We start from the raw sequence: 18,913 nt of genomic DNA on the forward strand, positions 1-18,913 counted from the left end.
TTTACATGACAGAAACCCAACCACAATCATGCTTGTACTCAAGGTGTTTAAATAAAATATTAAAAAATAAAGTAGCTGAGTCGATGAAACTTTGACTGCTTGAGATTATTTCTCTGCCATTGACCTGCTTCTTCAGGCCCATCCACCTGAGAGGCTGTGAGGTGCTGTGTCAGGGGAGGCCTTACCCAAACACATGGAATTTATACTTTATATTAAATCAACAACTATAAATTTGTTCAAACATTTAACATTTCCTTATTTCCCCCACCCCTTTCCCTGGTGTCCACAGTTCTGTTCTGTGATTATGTAAGCTCCAATTTTTATTGGGCAGGGCACACCTGGTTGTGCACAGTGCTTATTCTGGCTCTGTATTAAGGGACCACTTCTGGTAGGCATGGACAACTATAGAGGAATCAAGTATCCAATCTAAGTTGTCCATGTACAAGAAAAGAGCTCAGCCTTCTGTATTATCTCTGTTTGCAAGTACAACTTTTTGATGTCAAAGACCATGAGATCATAGGTATTTGTCAGTCTTTGACATTTCACTAAGCATGATGCCCTCAGATACATTCATGTAAAACTCAATTGTTTTTCCTTCTTTCTAATGTCAGAGAATGAGAGGCAGAGAAAAACAAAGACAAAGAAAGAGACAGAAGCAGAAGGAAGGAGAGAAAGAGAGAGAGAGAGAGACAGAGAGAGAGAGAGAGAGAGAGAGAGGGAGGGAGAGAGAGAATAGGTTACATCCCCTTTCTCCATCCATTGTCTGACATCAGGTTATTTCCACATTGTGGCTATTATGAATGATAGTACAGTGAGCATGAGAGTGTTGATTATCTCTTTCAGATCCTGGTCATTTCTTTTGGACATATAATCATAAATAGAATTGCTAGGAAGAAGGGTAATTCTATTTTTAACTTTTGAAGGAACATTGGATTGTATTTTTATAGTGGCCACATCACAGTCACCCCGTGTGCACAAAATATTTATTTTCTCTCCTTCCTCACTTACCCTGGTTATATCTGATTCTATAATAACATTCATTCTAATGGGGTATTTAATTATGATGGCTCTTAATTCTTTAAAAGTGATATCTTTCTTTCTACAAACCTGTAGGTGTTTTTCACTTTATTCTTTTAACATTCTTAAATCTCTTGAAAACATATGGAGCTTTTCTTTTTTGTATTACTCTTTATTTTATGGTCACTGAGGAGTTTTGTTTGTTGTTTGTTTGTTTTGAGAAATTTGTCTCCATTACTTTTTGGAGGAGAGCATATTCAGAGCACCAGCGTCCATTCTCAGTGAAAGTTGGCCAGTTAGGCTGGTCAGTTCAGTGCTCTATGCAGTACTGCTCATGTCCTGCAGTGAGTGCTAAAGGTGACCAGGGCTACTTTCTACAATTCTTAGAGAGCCAGATCATTTCAGGGACCACCTTTAAGCAATGCCCCTGGCTTCTTGTCTCCATCCTTCTTAAATTATTTTCTCTCTTTTATTTGGATTCTTTATATAGTATTAAAGTTTAAGTTGCTTTCTTAATTTTTACTTTTTATTGATGTATAATTGACTCAACATTATAGAATTTTAGGGATTTAGCTTCACAGCTCTATATGTATGTCTTGTTACCATCCCCCCCCAGTGGTCCTCAAACTACAGCCCTTGGGCCACATATTGTATTTGTTCCTGTTTTGTTTTTTCACTTTAAAATAAGATATATGCTGTGTGCATAGAAATTTGTTCATAGTTTTTGTTTTTATTATAGTCTGTTCCTCCAATGGTTTGAGGGACAGTGAACTGGCACTTGTTTAAAAAGTTTGAGGTCCATTGATTCCCCCCATCAAAGTTTAAGTTTCATCAGAGCAACATAAAGATTCCTTCTATTTGTGTTTCTTCTTTGAGGTAGTTCCTTTTCAGTTTTTTCCCCTATTTAATCCTCTATGTCACTAATCATCAGGGATATAAAAATCAAAACAATAAGATATTACCTTGTACTACAGAGACTTGCATTCATCAAAAAGAACAACAACCGTTGTTGGAAAGGATGCGGGAGGCAAAAAGGGACCCTCATTCATGCTGGGTGGGAATGTCGACCGATCCAATCATTTTGGAAGACAATAAAAACTATAAATTAAGTTCCATGTGACTCAGCAATCCTATTCCTGGGAATATACCCCCAAATGCCCAAATGTACAATGCAGAAAAAAAAAAAAAACCCCAAACAGCTCCTTTCCTTTCTGCATTGTTTATTGCAGATCCATATACAATAGCCAAAATATGGAAACAACCCAAATACCAACAAACAAATAAATGGTTAAGAAAACTATTTTACATATAAACAATGTAATACTCAGCTGTAAGAAAATATAAATTCATACAGTGTTCTGCAATGTGGATGGATCTGGAGAGTATTATGCTGAGTGAAATTGGTCAAGGGGGAGAGGAACAGAATTAGACTGATCTCTCTCATATGTGAGATATAAAGAAACTTTGTAGGATATCAAATCCTCAATGGTAAAAGAAACAAGAGCAGGAAAATTGATCTTCAGTAGAAAGCTTGCCACTTGAACAGAGGTGGATAAGTTAGGGACTAGAGATGGGGAGAAGTGCCAAAGAATTATATGAAAGAGCAGAAGGGATACTAAGAACATTGGCAAAGTATAGTGGACACTGGTAAAGGAATTGGTGTTGGAACACTGTACACCTGAAAATCATTATAAATATTGTTGTAACTTTTTAATTCATGAAGATTCAGTTAATAATAAAAAAGGCCCTCCCACTGGTCCAGAGAACACAGCAGATAAGGCACTTTCCTTGTTCATAACTGATTTGGGTTTGATCTTCATATGATATGATCTTCTGAGTATTGTTTGGAGTAAGGCCTGAGCACAGCTAGGCATATCCTCCAAACCAAACCAAACCAGGTTCCTCTACCTTCTTTGTGTTTTGTCTGGTACCACCATAGGTTCTTTCTCCACCCAACTGCATCTAGGAGCTAGCTTTGTTATTTTTTTTTTAGCTTTGTACTTTTTTGTTAGTTTGTTTGCTTTAGTGTTTCATGTTTTGTGTAAGAATTAAATAAAAATTTTGTACATGTTTCTTAAAAGAATGGTCTTGTGCAAGTTACACTCAGAGATGCTGGAGTAGGGCATACAATATGGGGGTGTCAAACTCAGGACCCACACATGCAAGGTACATGAGTCTTTCCATGGCCCAGATTCTTTATTTTCTAGTTTTTTTTTGTATGAGTATAACTACTTGTATCCTCCATATCTCTTTTCATTTCATGTTTTTATCTCTACATCTTGACTATTGACTTCTCTAGAGTACTCAATATGAACTTCCCATTTACATGTCCACAATTCTATCGTTAGTTTGATTAATTCAATTTTATTGCGTTATCTTACTATATTTCAATATTTCAAATATATAAAATGGAATCTTATTCTTGTTTCAGATGGTGAATATCTTTTATCCCTTTAATGTATTCATCGAGCTTCTTTCAAATTATACCTGATAACTCTGCTTTGAATTATATATATATATATATATATATATATATATATATATATATATATATATATACATATATATAGTCTAAATATTGAAATTTTTGAGATAGTCACACTATACAAGGGTCCAGGAATTTATGCTGGAAAGAACTAAAGGTAAGGCTCCAATGTTCTAGTTCTTTTGAAATTTAGGAAGAGGAGGGAGTCAGCCTGTGACGTTCAATCAAGCTCTGAAGGGCACTGATAACCCCTATGATTTGCTGTCACTGAACATAGGGAAGAGCCTCACTGGGAAATGGCAGCCCCTCACAGGTTTTCTCTTTGCTTTAGAGTTGGATGGAGGATGGAGGGGTAAAATCTTGAGGGTTAATAGCCATATCACCCTTGCTTTCCTCAACTGTTCCCCTAATAAAGCATATGCACTCCTTAACTTTGCTTCATACATAACAGGAACCTCAGGATCTTTTTGTTTGTATAGTAAAGAGTCAAAAAAAAACAGGATAGCTAGAAAATTTAAAGATCTTTGCTCCAATCTATGCTTTAACTAATAGTGTTATAACTGTCTCCTTCTAGATTCAGTTTACCATCACTTAACCTTCTCACTTATTCTCTAGTACAATTCAAGTTATGTTTCCACATTTTTTCATGCTTTGTAGTTAATTTCTGAAATCCACTCCCCTTTCTATGATTTCTTTATGATTGTTTTTGATAGTGAAAATCAAAAGTACATTCTAGTTGGCTGTCTGGTTTTCCTATTCATATTTATTGCAATGGCTATTATTTGGATTTATTTCCACTGTCTTCTTTTATATTTTAATGATTGTTTTCTTTTGTCCTTCTTCCTTCCTCCCTCCCTCCCTTCCTTACTCCCTCCCTCTCTTCCTCCCTTCCTTCCTCCCTCCTTCCCTCCCTCTCTCCCTCCCTTTCTCCCTTCCTTCCTCCCTCCCTTCCATCCTCCCTCCCTCCCTCTCTCCCTCCCTCCCTCTCTCCCTCCCTTTCTCCCTTCCTTCCTCCCTCCCTCCCTTCCTTACTCCCTCCCTCTCTTCCTCCCTCTCTTCCTCCCTCCTTCCCTCCCTCTCTCCCTCCCTTTCTCCCTTCCTTCCTCCCTCCCTTCCATCCTCCCTCCCTCCCTCCCTCCCTCCCTCCCTCCTCCTCCCTCCCTCCCTTCCTTCCTTCCTTCCTTCCTTCCTTCCTTCCTTCCTTCCTTCCTTCCTTCCTTCCTTCCTTCCTTCCTTCCTTCCTTCCTTCCTTCCTCCCTCCCTCTCTCCCTCCCCTCCCTCTCTCCCTCCCTCCCTCTCTCCCTCCCTCCCTCCCTCCCTCCCTCCCTCCCTCCCCTCCCTCCCTTCCTTCCTTCCTTCCTTCCTTCCTTCCTTCCTTCCTTCCTTCCTTCCTTCCTTCCTCCCTCCCTCCCCTCTCTCCCTCCCTCTCTCCCTCCCTCCCTCTCTCCCTCCCTTCCTTCCTTCTTTCCTTCCTTCCTTCCTTCCTTCCTTCCTTCCTTCCTTCCTTCCTTCCTTCCTTCCTTCCTTCCTTCCTTCCTTCCTTCCTTCCTTCCTTCCTTCCTCCCTCCCTCCCTCCCGGATTGGTCACATGCAAGGGAATTACCTTAACCTCTGTACTATTTCTGGCCCTTTATTTTATTATTAAAAGCTCTATATGTAATTTTCCTGAACATATTTAGTTTCCTGTTTATTACATGTACTTTAATTCCTTCTATTTTTTAAACATAGTTCATATTTTTGTTTTGTTGTCTGTATTTTATTTTTTCAATATTTAAGCATTTTGTGTTTCAAAACTGACTGTGTTTCTAATTATTTCTGTAGATTCTTTCTCAGTATTATCTCCTCCAGCCTTTTGTGATTTTTTATTATTTGTCTTTTACCATGAGATTCTATTTCTTAGAATTTTATCACTTGGAACTCTTTTTTTGGGAGAGGGCTACACCCAGCAGTGGTGACTTTTGAGCTTACTTTTAGCTCTATGCTCAGGGGACTAGATGCATTCATTCCCAGGGATTGAGCCTGGCTAGACCATAAGCAAGGCAAGTGTTTCAACCCTTGCATTATTGCTCCAGTTCAACCACTTTGATGAAGCTGAGAATGAGTCATCCTGAAAATTCTTTTTTGTTTTTAACCAGGCACTTGAGATGCTACTACCTGCCGAGGGGCCACACTAAGCTAAACCTGGGCTTCTGTTTCCATGAACTTGGTTTGAAAAAGCTATATGAGGGTTAGTTGTTGGCTGCCATTTCTGAGAGAAATGACTTTTCTCTCTACTTTTTATCCAGGTTAAAAACATGCAAATTCCTCTGAAGTGGAGAGGTGAGCTTACTTCTAGTTTATCTGGACCTGGAGAAGACAGTGTAGCCTGGAGGGGGAGGGAGTAGAGTGGGTGGGTGTCCCAATTTAATCAGCAGTGGCTGATTTGACTTCACTCTATGAAAGACTGAAGTCCTTATCTCTTCTACTCTATATTTCACAAGGACTGTGAAATCTGAACTTCAATTCATCAGATCAAGCAAATGCCCTCAGGTGGAAGCTGCCTCCTCGCTCTATTTACTTTCCTTGCTTCCATCTTCCAGTTGCTTTTTGGCCTCTGAAAATTGAGTGCTTTCATTGCAGTTCAATCTTACATTTACATGGCTTTATGAAAGCACATATTTCCTATATTTCATTCTTTTCACCAGAAAGGATTGAATGAAGCAATAAGTATTTCATCAGAAAGAAGAGACCTATATTTTTGTATCTCATTGCTTTTTAATGGCTAAAGACAAAAGCAAAGCAAACCAGAGCATTTAGAATCACTCAGCTAATTTTCAGTTGTGATGACTGAGTTTGATTAGTAATATCCAAGGCTTCCTTGTGAGGAACCAGGAAGCATATGCCATCTTCTATCAGGTCTGATCAGGGTGCTAACCTTAATCACATTATTGTCATAGAACTTGTTGACCTGGACCACATCTTGTCATAGAGATTCTCCACAGCCTGTTTAATCTGGTGTTTATTGGTCTTGGCAATCACAATGAACAATAGTTATCTTCCAGAGGAACTTGATGGTATGATGATCAAGCTTGTTTCTCCTGGAGGTGATTTGCTGCTGAGAATATTTGGGTTCCCTTTTGCAATGCAGTATCTTGGACCTTCAGAAGGTTTCTGAGTCATGTATCTTCTTTGTGTACCCATGAACACCTTTCAGCCCTGCTTTCTTGGCCTTCAGAAGTTTTGCATTGGCTTCTGCTAAGGCAGGAGCTTCTTTGCTTTCAGTGTATCTTGCAAATATTTTATCTAATTCTTATAAAAGGTATCTTTTGTGTGTAAATACATTCTATGATAATATACTTGTAAGTACATATGATGAATTTTTTAAATGAATAGATCAATGGAAAGTTGTCAGGAGAGGTGGACCAGAAATATTTGTGCAATAAAAATGTTTAGGGACCCTATTTTGGAGTCAGAACTTGGACCACCCTTTCTCCTTCTCAACATTGGGAGAGATGGCTCTAACTAAAGTGAGGCTTACAAGGCCTCTAATGTCTTGAAAATATATAGGCTTTTATCTTGCCTTCCTATAACAGCAAAAAATTATTCCATGATAGGAAGACTCGAGCAAGGCCTGTAATCTAAGAAAATTTTGCTTATGTGGACCGGTAATTTTTACTTTTATGAAAGAGTATTATTGAAAGCTTCCTGGGAAGTATTTTACCTTTTCTTTGAGGAGATAACTATTAGAAAACTTTATCCTGTATATTCAATAGTGCATACATAGAGTCTGTAGCAGACTACACATCAGCTGGCTCCCTCCTTTTGAGCCCCTGTAACAAAGCCAGCAGCTCAGACATCCCCACACCTCTTCATGGTGCTACCTCAGCTGATTTTACTTGAGAAGAATTTCTTTCACTCTGAAGAAGTTTTTTGATTGGAGACAGACTTTGACACAGAAATACTTGTTTTTATTTGACCAATTTACTCACTTATGTTCTGGTTGGGAAGAATACTAACTCCCATTATGAATTATCTTTCCAAGAGTTAATTTGTTTCTGTAAAAAGATATGTCATTGATTAAAGATAGCCATTAGTGACCACAAATAAATACCTCTGTTCATCCCTCAAAGATATTTGACATTTGTGTTTTATGCTAGGAAGCAGAACAGACAGCTGTTAGTGTAAGCCATATGTTTTAAAGGAATCTTAAAGAAGTCTCACTGTTCTATGGAGCTGATAGGGCATTTGCCTTGCATGCAGGTGATCCAGGACCTATGATGGTTCAAATCCCGGCATCCCATATGGTCTCCCATGCCTTCCAGGCGGGATTTCTGAGCACAGAGCCCGAGTGCTGCCGTATGTGACCCAAAAACCAAAAGAAAAAAAAAATCTCAGTGTTCTAAATCATAATAATCAAAACAGAAAGTATTCATTGGCACCTGACTTTATTAACATATAAATAGATATCTATATATAATTTTGACATTGTACATAATGCTCACTTTTGGCCAAGCTGTAAGTAGAATTCACTAGCAGTGTTCATGTTACAGAAGATACAATTCTCTAGTCAAGAGAGGTCCCAGGAAAAGAGTCAGACTAAAAACAAGATCTTAGCAAAAGCTTCAAAACCAAAGTAGAGCACATTACATTTAATTTAGAGTCTATAAATCAAAATCAAAGGCTAATATTTATAAAAAGGCATCAAAGTTAAAGTTTTATTTTGTAAAAGATAGTTAACTAAGCTAGGATTGAAACCAAGTTTATGAATTATTATATAATTGAATTGAGATATCAAAATATCTGACTGATCCAACTAGAGGTATAATCCAGTGGAAGAGCACTTGCTTTGCATGTGTGTTTCTGGGTTCAATCCACGGCACCACTGCCTGAACTTGACTCATTCCTTTTTGTTTGTTTTTGTGAAAACAGCACAGTTGGCAATGCTCAGAGTTTACTCTTGGCTCTACACTGAGGGATTATGCCTGGTGGGACTCAGAGAGACCATAGAGGGAGCTGGGGATCAAACTTGACTCAGTCATGTGTAGGACAAGCTCCCTACCTGCTGTACTATCTCTCTGGCCCCATAATTCCATACATTCTTGTTGTTAGTGCATTTTATTGAAAATCCACTATTTTGCTAACATATTTTAGTTGTTACCTAGTAAAATAGAATTTTCAAAGACAATGTAAAAAGGATGCTAAAACTCAATGCAGAATTAAATTACCACAGCTGTTTATCCATTTTCAGGCTTTTCTCAAACTAAACATTAATATATTTTTACATAAAGGACTAATAAATAGTGCATTTTAAATTCTCCATTAACTCAACTCAAGACACTACCTCTAAAAATACTATTTCCTTTTACTTAACAGGTGCATGATCATATTATGGCATGAGTCAAATAAAAAGTTTGAGGAATTTGTCCCCCCTTTCCCCATAACCTCCTAGAATTAGGAGGAACCTAATGTCAAATGAGAAATAATGTTACACCAAGCAGAAGGTAGTTACATTCCTTCTCATATATGTTCTTGATTGTATCTAATAGGTTTTTGATTTATAAGTTAAATCAGACCTTATGACTGTTATTCGGAAAACAGAGTAATGGAACTCAGAGGATTAGCCTGTAGAGGGGAAGGACAGAAGAGCTGAGTCTTACAAGGTGTTCCAGGCCTTCCTAAGATGAACACAAACTCACTTCTCTTTTACCATGGCATGTGTCCCTTGGATCCTTCCACAAAGTGTCCAGCTTGCGGGTTAGCCATTGCAACCTAGTTGGGATTGGCCAGCTGGGGTACCACTGCCACTGAAGCTTCTGTTACAGACCACTTATTTGAGGGCATTGAGCCACATCCTGCTAGTTAGGCTTTTCATGAATGGATGAGGAAACATTTGCAAATGACAAGTCTCCAGAACCCCCACCAGCTGGGCTGTCTTTTCTGGGTGAGCCTGATTGCTTTTGGCTCTAGCCAATGCAGTGTTTTCCATCAAATCAGCCTTTCCTCTGTGAGGGTATTTATTATGTGCCATTTTGAAAATAGAAGGGACTCAGAGCAATCATCCAGCAAAACCATAAAACATTTTATTATCCGAGACGGTGAGGGGACAGGTTTGACATACAACACTGGGAGCGGTGATGGCCGAACAATGTGGTACTAAACCGTGATTTAATGAGCCTTGGAGGATTTAGTTCAGTCAGAAAAGTTCCACTCTGTCTTGGGTAAAGGAGAAGTGAGCTGGCATGGACACCTGACTAAATAGCATCTCATCTGATAGGCTTCAGCCAGCCACCACCCATTTGTTCTGCTGTCCCAGACAACCATTGTCAGGGAGACTTTTGCACTGGACACTTCTGAGTGATTTAGTGGACCTAGACTTAGTCCAGCTTCCCAGTGGCTTCCGTTTTACAAGGCCAGCAGTTAATCCAACAAAAGCCTGAATTCATTTCCTTCTAGATTCATTGATTGCCAGCTGAGAGCTGGATGCTATCAACTTGCTTTAAAATTTTTTTTATTTCACTGGAATTGAGGTCCATTGCCCTCTGAGAAATGGCAGCGTGCCATGCTGGGCAACATTTTTGTTTTTCTCCTTTTCCAGGGAAAAACTCATTAGCAGATGGTGGCTGGTCATCAAGTCAATCATTGTCTTTGGATTTAATCATACACATCTTTCAGATTCAACTGAATGAAAACTACCTGTTTGTTCGGCTTTATTGTGGAGGGTCACACCCAGCTGTGCTCAGCACTTACTCTTGGCTCAGCTCAGGGATTACCTCTGACTTTGTGCATAGGGATCATTCCTGGCATTGCTCAGGGAGACTATCTTGCTTGTTGAAGATCAAACCCAGGATAGCTCTGCACAAGTAATCACCCTACCTGCTGTACTGTCACTCTGGCCCTGAACACTACCTATTTTACTTCGTTATTTTATTGGCACAAATTCAGTCTTTGAGCTGTGATTGTAAAACACTTGTGGACAACTCTAAGCATCATTGTTTTTCCTTCTTCATTCAAGTGGATATGTTCATTGATCATTTATCAAGTAACTAGGCTATGTTTTCTCCCATGGGAATTGAACAGTTAGTTGTATGAAAGACTTAAAAGTTTGGTTTTCTATGGGCTGAAGTGATGGCACAGCAGTAACGTGTTTGCCTTGTACGAGGCCAATCCAGGACAGACCTGGATTTAATCCATGACATCCCATATGGTCCCCCAAGCCTGCCAGGAGCAATTTCTGAGCACAGAGCTAGGAGTAACCCCTGAGTGCTACTAGTTGTGACCCAAAAACCAAAACAAAAAAAGAAAAGATAAAAAACATTCTGGTTTATATAATAAAAAGACAGATGAGCTTAAAGGTGAAATGGAATATATAAATAAATAGATGAGTAATACTGCGTTTTTAAAAAGCTAAGAACTTTGTTGGAGATGGTTTTGACCTAGGCATTCATGGCAGTTTTGATGGTTTTGGGTTTGGGTCCATACCAGTGGTGCCTGAGGTTTTTTTTCCTGGCTTTGTTGTATTCAGGTCACCAATGTGGTTCTGGGGATCTAACTTGGGTCAGCTGCATGCTAGACAAATATTCTATTTTTTGGGGGGGGGGGCATACCCAGTGACACCCAGGATTACTCCTGGCTATTTGTTCAGAAATCTCTCCTGGCTTGCTATGGGATACTGGGGATCTAACAAGGTCTGTCCCAGGCCAGCCTCTTGCAAGGCAAATGCTCTACCACTGCACTATCACTCCTGGCCCCAAATATCCTATTTTTTATACTGTTTCTCTGGTGGTAGCTTGTCACTAACACTGCATTATAGCTTTTCCTGAGGAGCTTTCAATAAAAGATGATATTTAGATACTGTTTTAGTTGATTTGGGAAGTTATAGTATGAATAGCACATAACTGGTTTGCATTATCTGTCCTATCCTTTCATTTTCTGATATACTCACATGAAAGAGTCCTGAGGAGAGAGATGCACAAAGATATAGACAGATAGAAACTCACTCTCTCTTATTTTCCATAAGAACACAAATTCTGTTCATGAAAGCTTCACCCCACATGACCTAATTACCCCTTTAAACTCCACCTCCTAATACTATTCCATTTGAGGTTATGATTTTACATGATGAGATTTTTGCATATTTTTAAATTGAATCACCATGAGATATGAAATTACAAAGTTGTTCATAATTGAATTTTAGTTGTACAATGTTCAAGCATCCATCCTTTACTAGTATTTACTTCCATTCTTTAGTGTCCCCAATTTCTCTCCCATGCCTAGTCTGCCTTTCCTTTTAGGCACTTTTAGGTTTGCAATATTGTTATTGAAGGGTATCATGTATTTCACTTTACCTCCTTTCAGTACCCAGTTCTTCTTCAGAGTGAATATTTCCCATTAGCATTGCTTTTTATTAATGTTTAGTCCTCCTGCCATTGTTTCTATTGACTTTCGATATTTTTTCCTACTATTTTTTTTTATATCTTGGAAATGAGCACTATCATTCTAGGTCTTCCCCTCTCCCTCTGACTCATTTCACTTAGTGTAATACTCCATGTCTATCCACTTATCAGAAAATTTTATAACATAAATTTTAGGGGACACATAGATTTTATCTATAGTGGGCCCTCATACCAGAGACATCGAGTTAAGAAATCTTTTGAGGATTCAGGCATTGGTACTTAGAAAAGGCCTTCAGATACTGCTAAGGAGATAGACAACCAAAGTATTTCAGTTTGTTTGTTTTTTGGAGGCTACTCTTGGAACTGTCCAGGGGCTTCTTCTGACTCTGTTTGAGGGACCATTCAGTGCCAGAGATCCAACTTGGACCTTTGCAAAGTATGTACTCAGTCCATTAAGTTGTCTCTGTGGGCTAGGCTCTTTTGTATTTAACATTTAGATTCTACACTGGGTTTTGTTCCTCTCTAAATAAATAGAAATCATCTTCTCTTGACTCCAGTAGTTCTTTGTACACATCTCAGTTACAGCCTCACCACATGCCTGTATTATCACTCTACACGTTTGTTCATCTCACAGAGTCTGTTCATACTCTGATTGTACTATGGGGCACAGAGACAGAGCTCTAATCATCCTTTTATTTCATACCCTTCATAGAGCACAAATGCTTATTAAGTGAAAAAGGGAAGGATGAGCTGGTAGACCTTGTGCAAAATACATCAACTTTCTTTTTTTTTTTTTTAACATTTTTTAATATATTTTTTATTTAGGTAACATGATCATAGTTGGGTTACAGTCATAACCAAAACACTCCCCCTTCACCAGTGTAACATGACCCCTCCCCCCCTTCACATCCCCTGCCTGTATTCGAGACAGGCATTCTACTACAGTTATTTCCAGGTTCATAGAGATAAAGTGATGGGGGGGTAGAAAGGATTATACTATTTCTCTAGTTTCTTATAAACATCCTAATAAACTATGTAAATGTAGATATTTTGTCCTGATACCTTTGAAGTCATTTTAAAATACAGGCACAATGCTGAATTTAAGAAGAAACTAGCTGTCTAGGAAGGCAGACTTAAGTCCTTGTTAATATCCAAGTATTAGTGAGGGAGTCCCTGCTATACCATTGGCATTGTTGACCTCTGACATTTTTGTTAAAAATCTTTTTAAAACACTGTTTACAAATTCACTTATTTGGGAGAAGTGACCCACCCAGGTGTGAGCAATTTATTATTTCCAAGAACATAATTAGAACACTAGTATTTTTAAGAGGCCTTTGTTTAGGCCTTGTTTATGATGACAAGCTCATTGTTGATGTCTTTTTCTTTTCTATGAATTAGTTTAACTGCTTCTTTAAGTGCCTCCCTTATTTTCTTTTTTCTGCAGCTCTCAATGTGATTCAAAATATTCACACTCAAAACTGTAAATCATGTATTCTGGAAGACAGGAAAGCTTCTCAGAAATCATTTTGGGTCCTGTAAATTTGGTGCTTCAAATTTCTGAAATCTACACTCATTTGTTTATGTGGCATTGGCGTTTAGAGCAGAAAGGCGCCTCAGGCTGTATCTTCATCTGCTCTCTGCTCTCCAAAGAAGGAGTGACCTCTCTCTCCTGATTATTTCAGAGAAGGAATAGGCTCTGGGCTTTCTATCTAATTTGTAGATTTTCTTCATTGAGATTGAAATGACAAAAAAAAAATGTTTTTTCATGTGGAAGAACTAAGGCCCAAGGACATCCAAGTTTACCCTCTATAATGACTTGTCTCTGGGGTGGGTCTTTTCCCAGGGTGACACTTCTGGTTTATTTTGGAAAAAACATGAATTCAAACCACCATTAGGGAAATTGGTATCATTTAAAGGTGAATTAAATATTCCCCTTTTCTAAACTGCTCTGGGGAGAGAACAAAGGAAGTATCACATGATGGTGGTTAACACAAAGGTGCTTTTTTCCTGAGGTGTAAATGGTAAACCCTTAATAAGGCAGGCAGTTTTGTCAACAGCAGGGCATAACTAGCGACAGCTATTTCAAGGATTTTGAGTGAGCTGTGTGGTTAGATAAGAGTTAGTCCCCAAAGCATCAAGCTGGAGTCAGCTCCTAACATTACTGCTGCTTCAACTTCTACCTTCAGAGCAGGGCAATTCTGCATGTCAAATCCTGAATTTAAATGAATGTGAAGCTCTGTTGGAGAAACCTCACTCCTCTTTGCAGCCACAGCTGGGCAGCCACCAGAGAGTTTTCAGGCTAGACATGTTTTTCCCTAACATCTGTCAGCTTAGCTAAATCAGAGCTCCAAATGAACAGTGTAATACCCAAGATCATTATCTGGATTTGTGACACTCCCTCCCTCTTTTCCCTGGAGGATTTTGGATTCAAAATGAAAAACAACATTTGTAAGGAATCAGAAAAGGGAGGATTTTCATCTTTATTATTATTACTACTAATAAAACATTTTCATTAATGTGGTTTTAATAGTATCAAACAAGAGAAATGAAAATGCCCCCCTTCAAGTCAACTTGTTCCCCAGTGCTTTTTGCAGTAGGTACTGTATCTTTGACTCATTCAATCCAAGATAAGCCCATTAATTAAGCTTTAGTCTACAGGTGCAGTCTACACAGACGTAATTTTCTACTGAGCTAACTGAAAACTTGCAGATGGGCTGTGGGTTTAGTACTTGTTTTCACAACATGGAAAAGATGTGATCTGTGCTCCAGGTAATGATCTGTGATCCATTTATCAAGCCAACAAATATTAATTGAGGGACTAGTTGATGCTTAGTTAGATGCTAGTGTTGTTGAGGAGGATGCATGGTGAGGAAAGTTGGCACTGTTAATGAGAAAATATGTTCCACATTATGAGTAGCGAGGCATTCTAATAGAGCACAGCATTTAAATCTTGGGAAGACCTGACATACAAATCCAGTTCCATGGCTTAAAAAAGGTATGACATTGAGACATGTATTTCACATTGTAGACACCTAGTTTCTTTAAAAAGACAGGATATTAATACCTTGAAGATTGTTGTAAGCATTAGCAATAAGAGTTGTAGGGTAACTGTCACATCAGAGACACTCTAAAATATTATTTTAAGATGGGATATATGCATATATACATATATTACAATTTATTTCTTAGTAAAATTTGTGTAAATGTTCAAAAATGGAAAATATAGTACTGACTAGGTAGAGCTAGTTACATGTTGAGCATAACAGATTGCTCTGATAGAGTTAGGTTGATTGCTAAAAAGAATCTCAGAGGTTAGGTGGTCCAACAGACCCTACCAGGGTTTCAGTAGCACAGATACAAATGAATTAACTTACCCAGACTAAGCAACATGTGGGAAAACAGGAGAATTCAGAATAAACTTTATATGTAATCCTATTTGTGTGTCCTATGATGGTGCTACATCATATAGTGGTGATCTCAAACCTAGTGTAATGGTCAGGAAATCTTATGAATTTAAAGAAATATATATTTTTAGGAATCTCTAACTTGAAAGCTTTGAATGAGTTCTAGGAACATTTCTTTTTCTTTTTTTATTTTATTTTAACACCATGGTTACAAGGTTGTTCATACCACAGCTTTTATTTTTCAAAAGATAAAGTTGTTCATGATTGAGTTACAGTCAAACAATGTATAACAACCTTCACCAGTGTACATTTTCTGCCACAAAATTAACAGAGATGTCAATGTCCCTCTCACCCTCCCTGATGGCTTCATTCCTTGCACCCACCCTTTCCCACATGCCTTTGGGGCAGATATTTTACTTCACTTTCTCCCCCCCCTCTCTCTCCTCTCTCTCTCTTGACAATGTGGTTCGCACTAATGTTAATGAAGGGGTACCATGCATGTCCCTTTCAAAGTAGAACTTTACTCTAACTGCACTCTTTTCTTTTTGTGGCAAGCTTCCTACCATATACCATCTAATCCTCATTTCTATCGTGTCTGAATATCATCCACACACTATCTTTTATTTTCCTTATATCCCATCTATATATATATATATATATATATATATATATATATATATATATATATAGAAATTATTCTATGTTTATCCCTCATCCTCTGATTCATTTCACTCAGCATAATACTTGCCATGTCTTTCCATTTATAAGCAAATTTCATGACTTAATTTTTCCTAAGGACTGCATAGTATTCCATTGTGAAGATATAATACAATTTCTTTAGCCTCTTATCTGTTGTCAGGCCTTTGGGTTGTTTCCAGATTCTGGCTATTGTATATAGTGTTGTGATGAACATAGGTGTACAGAGGGCATTTTTGTAATGTGTTATTGTGTTCCTAGGGTATATCTATAGAAGTGATATCCTGGATCAAAGGAAGCTCAATTTCCAGTTTTTTAAAGGAATATCCATATTGTTTTCTAGAAAGGCTGGACTAGACAGCATTACTACCAGCAATGAATGAGAGATCCTTTTTCTCAACCTTCACACCAGCATTGGTTGTTCTTGTTCTTTGTGATGTGTGCCATTTTCTGTGGTGTGAGAAGCTTTTTTGTTTTCTTTTTTTCTTTTTTTTTTTGGATTTTGGGTCACACCTGGCAGTGCTCAGGGGTTACTCCTGGCTCTATGCTCAGAAATTTCTCCTGGGGGCTGGAAAGATAGCACAGCGGTAAGGCGTTTGCCTTAGATGCAGAAAGACGGTGGTTCAAATCCCGGCATCCCATATGGTCCCCCGAGCCTGCCAGGAGCGATTTCTGAGCGTGGAACCAGGAGTAACTCCTGAGCGCTGCTGGGTGTGACCCTCCCTCCAAAAAAAAAAAAAAAAAAGAAAAGAAAAGAAGAAATTGCTCCTGGCAGGCTCAGGGGACCATATGGAATGCCGGGATTCGAACCACCGTCCTTCTGCATGCGAGACAAATGCACTACCTCCATGCTATCTCTCTAGCCCCAAGAAACATTTTCTAAACATATTCCTGTTCCACAGATTAATGCAATAGTTTAGCAAAAAGTGCTCTTAACTGAGAGTTTCAGTCCAAGTTCCTCTGCCCTGCAGTGGGTTGGACAAGGCACTCTTTGCATTCTTAGTTGTTTTCTTTCTCTTTCTTGGAATTTCAGTGGTTGAGATTCTGTTCTTCCATCTCTCATAGTCTTTTCATGGACCCATATTCAGTTGGATGGAACTCTAGATGAGACTGAAGTTTGAGAAGGATATAGGTTAGAGAGGAAAAATAATAGTAGTGGTAGAGGATTAATGGGACTGTCCTATAGTGTGACCAGGGAGGAGATTTCCTGTAAGGAAGGAAGACAAGCTTTGTCACATGGCTTGAAGGTGCCACGTGAAAAACACTGTGCCATTATTAAAAAAAAATCACTTCCCAAACTTTTCTGAAACATGAGGTCTTTGAGATACTTAAAAGAGTCATGTTTGAGCAATTTTACAAACTATCATATATCTTTCACATGGAGATTTTAAATGTATATTGAGAGCTCTGAAGAGACAATAACTACTTAGGAGTGGTTCAGTTTTATTTAACAATAAACACCTAAATGAAAACTATGCCTAGTAAATAATATTCTAGAAACACATTTTGGGAAACACTTATAGAAAATAGTCTTTTTGGGTTCTATATTTAGTTTTAGAGAACTTTTTGAGGAACCCAGAGAACTGACTTAAAAGAGCAGAACATGAACTGGAATTTCTCAGCCTGGAGAAGAACCTATGTAATGTGTTTTTAGTTAAATGAATTGATATAATGAGGTATATTATTGATTATTCATATTTCCCAAACATTAAAACAGAAAGAATGGCCTATGCATTAGATCTAGAGATTTAGAAAGAAGAAAATGGAAAGCTTTCTGATGAGGGATATTGACTAGTATAACTTATCTTGAAAAATAATGGATTTCCCAGAGTCTCAGTCATTTCATTAAAATCAAACAGTATCCAAGACAATAGTCAAATTCCACTTATTTTTTCTTTGATTTTGATATTTAAGGACCTATCAAGTTGCATGGAACCAAAAACCATTCCATCAGTCTATGTAAAGACCCAGAAGCTTATACAACTATAGATCTGGAAAGAACCCAATATCTGATCCAAGTTCCCACCAAAGCAAGAGTATTTTCTGCAACACTTCTACCCTGTGGCTTTCAGTAATAAGCTGGGAATATAGCCAATGCCTGGGAAATTATTACTTTCTTAGGCAGCTTGTTTTGTATAAGGATGCCTTTATTGTTAGGAAACCCTAGCTTACCAGAGCCAAAATATGTTTCATCCCATCTTAAGCAGTTTAGACCTTGTCATTTATATGGAAATGCCACAAACTGTATCTGTTACATTTTTATGTTGGATGACCATTTGGATGTTAAAACACACATAGTTTAGTTGTCCCAATCCTTCTCTAATAAGATCTAAATCTGTCAGCCATTCTCGTAGAACTTTTGTGAGTCATCCAGAGAATATGGGTTGATCATCATAAACTAGCTGGGTTACAACCACTTTGAATCTGGATGGTTTTATTGCAGAAAGTTATGTGTGCAGAGCAAGTCACAAAGCAGTCCAGCATTTATGGAAGGTACAGCTGGCTGAGCCATTGGTTTATTTCTAGGAAGAATCAAGAGGCCACATGAAGTACCCCATTCTATTGTAAAAGTATGTTGATGAATACCATTTTCAGAATAATAGGTTCTTAGGAAAGCACATTGTGGGAGGATGTTAGAAAGTAGAAAGGGTTAGCTCTATAGTTTTTCTAAGCTATTGGGTGCAACAGTCAACTATTTTGTGAACCATAATAGCAGGGTAAAAATGTGGAGACAAAGAAGATATCACAACAGACTCTTGTACCACAAATTCCCAGAAGTTACATCTCTATTAAAATAAGGAGGAATATTTCTAGGGCTATTATATTTTATGAGTGTATATGAGGATTCCCTGTAGGTATATAGTCATAGATAATTCAGTAGCTCAAATTCTGTTAATGATCTTACTGGGATAACCTTCTGACCTCCAGATCTCACCAAT

Source organism: Suncus etruscus, chromosome 8 (genome assembly GCF_024139225.1).
Source record: "Suncus etruscus isolate mSunEtr1 chromosome 8, mSunEtr1.pri.cur, whole genome shotgun sequence".
Lineage (NCBI taxonomy): Eukaryota > Metazoa > Chordata > Mammalia > Eulipotyphla > Soricidae > Suncus > Suncus etruscus.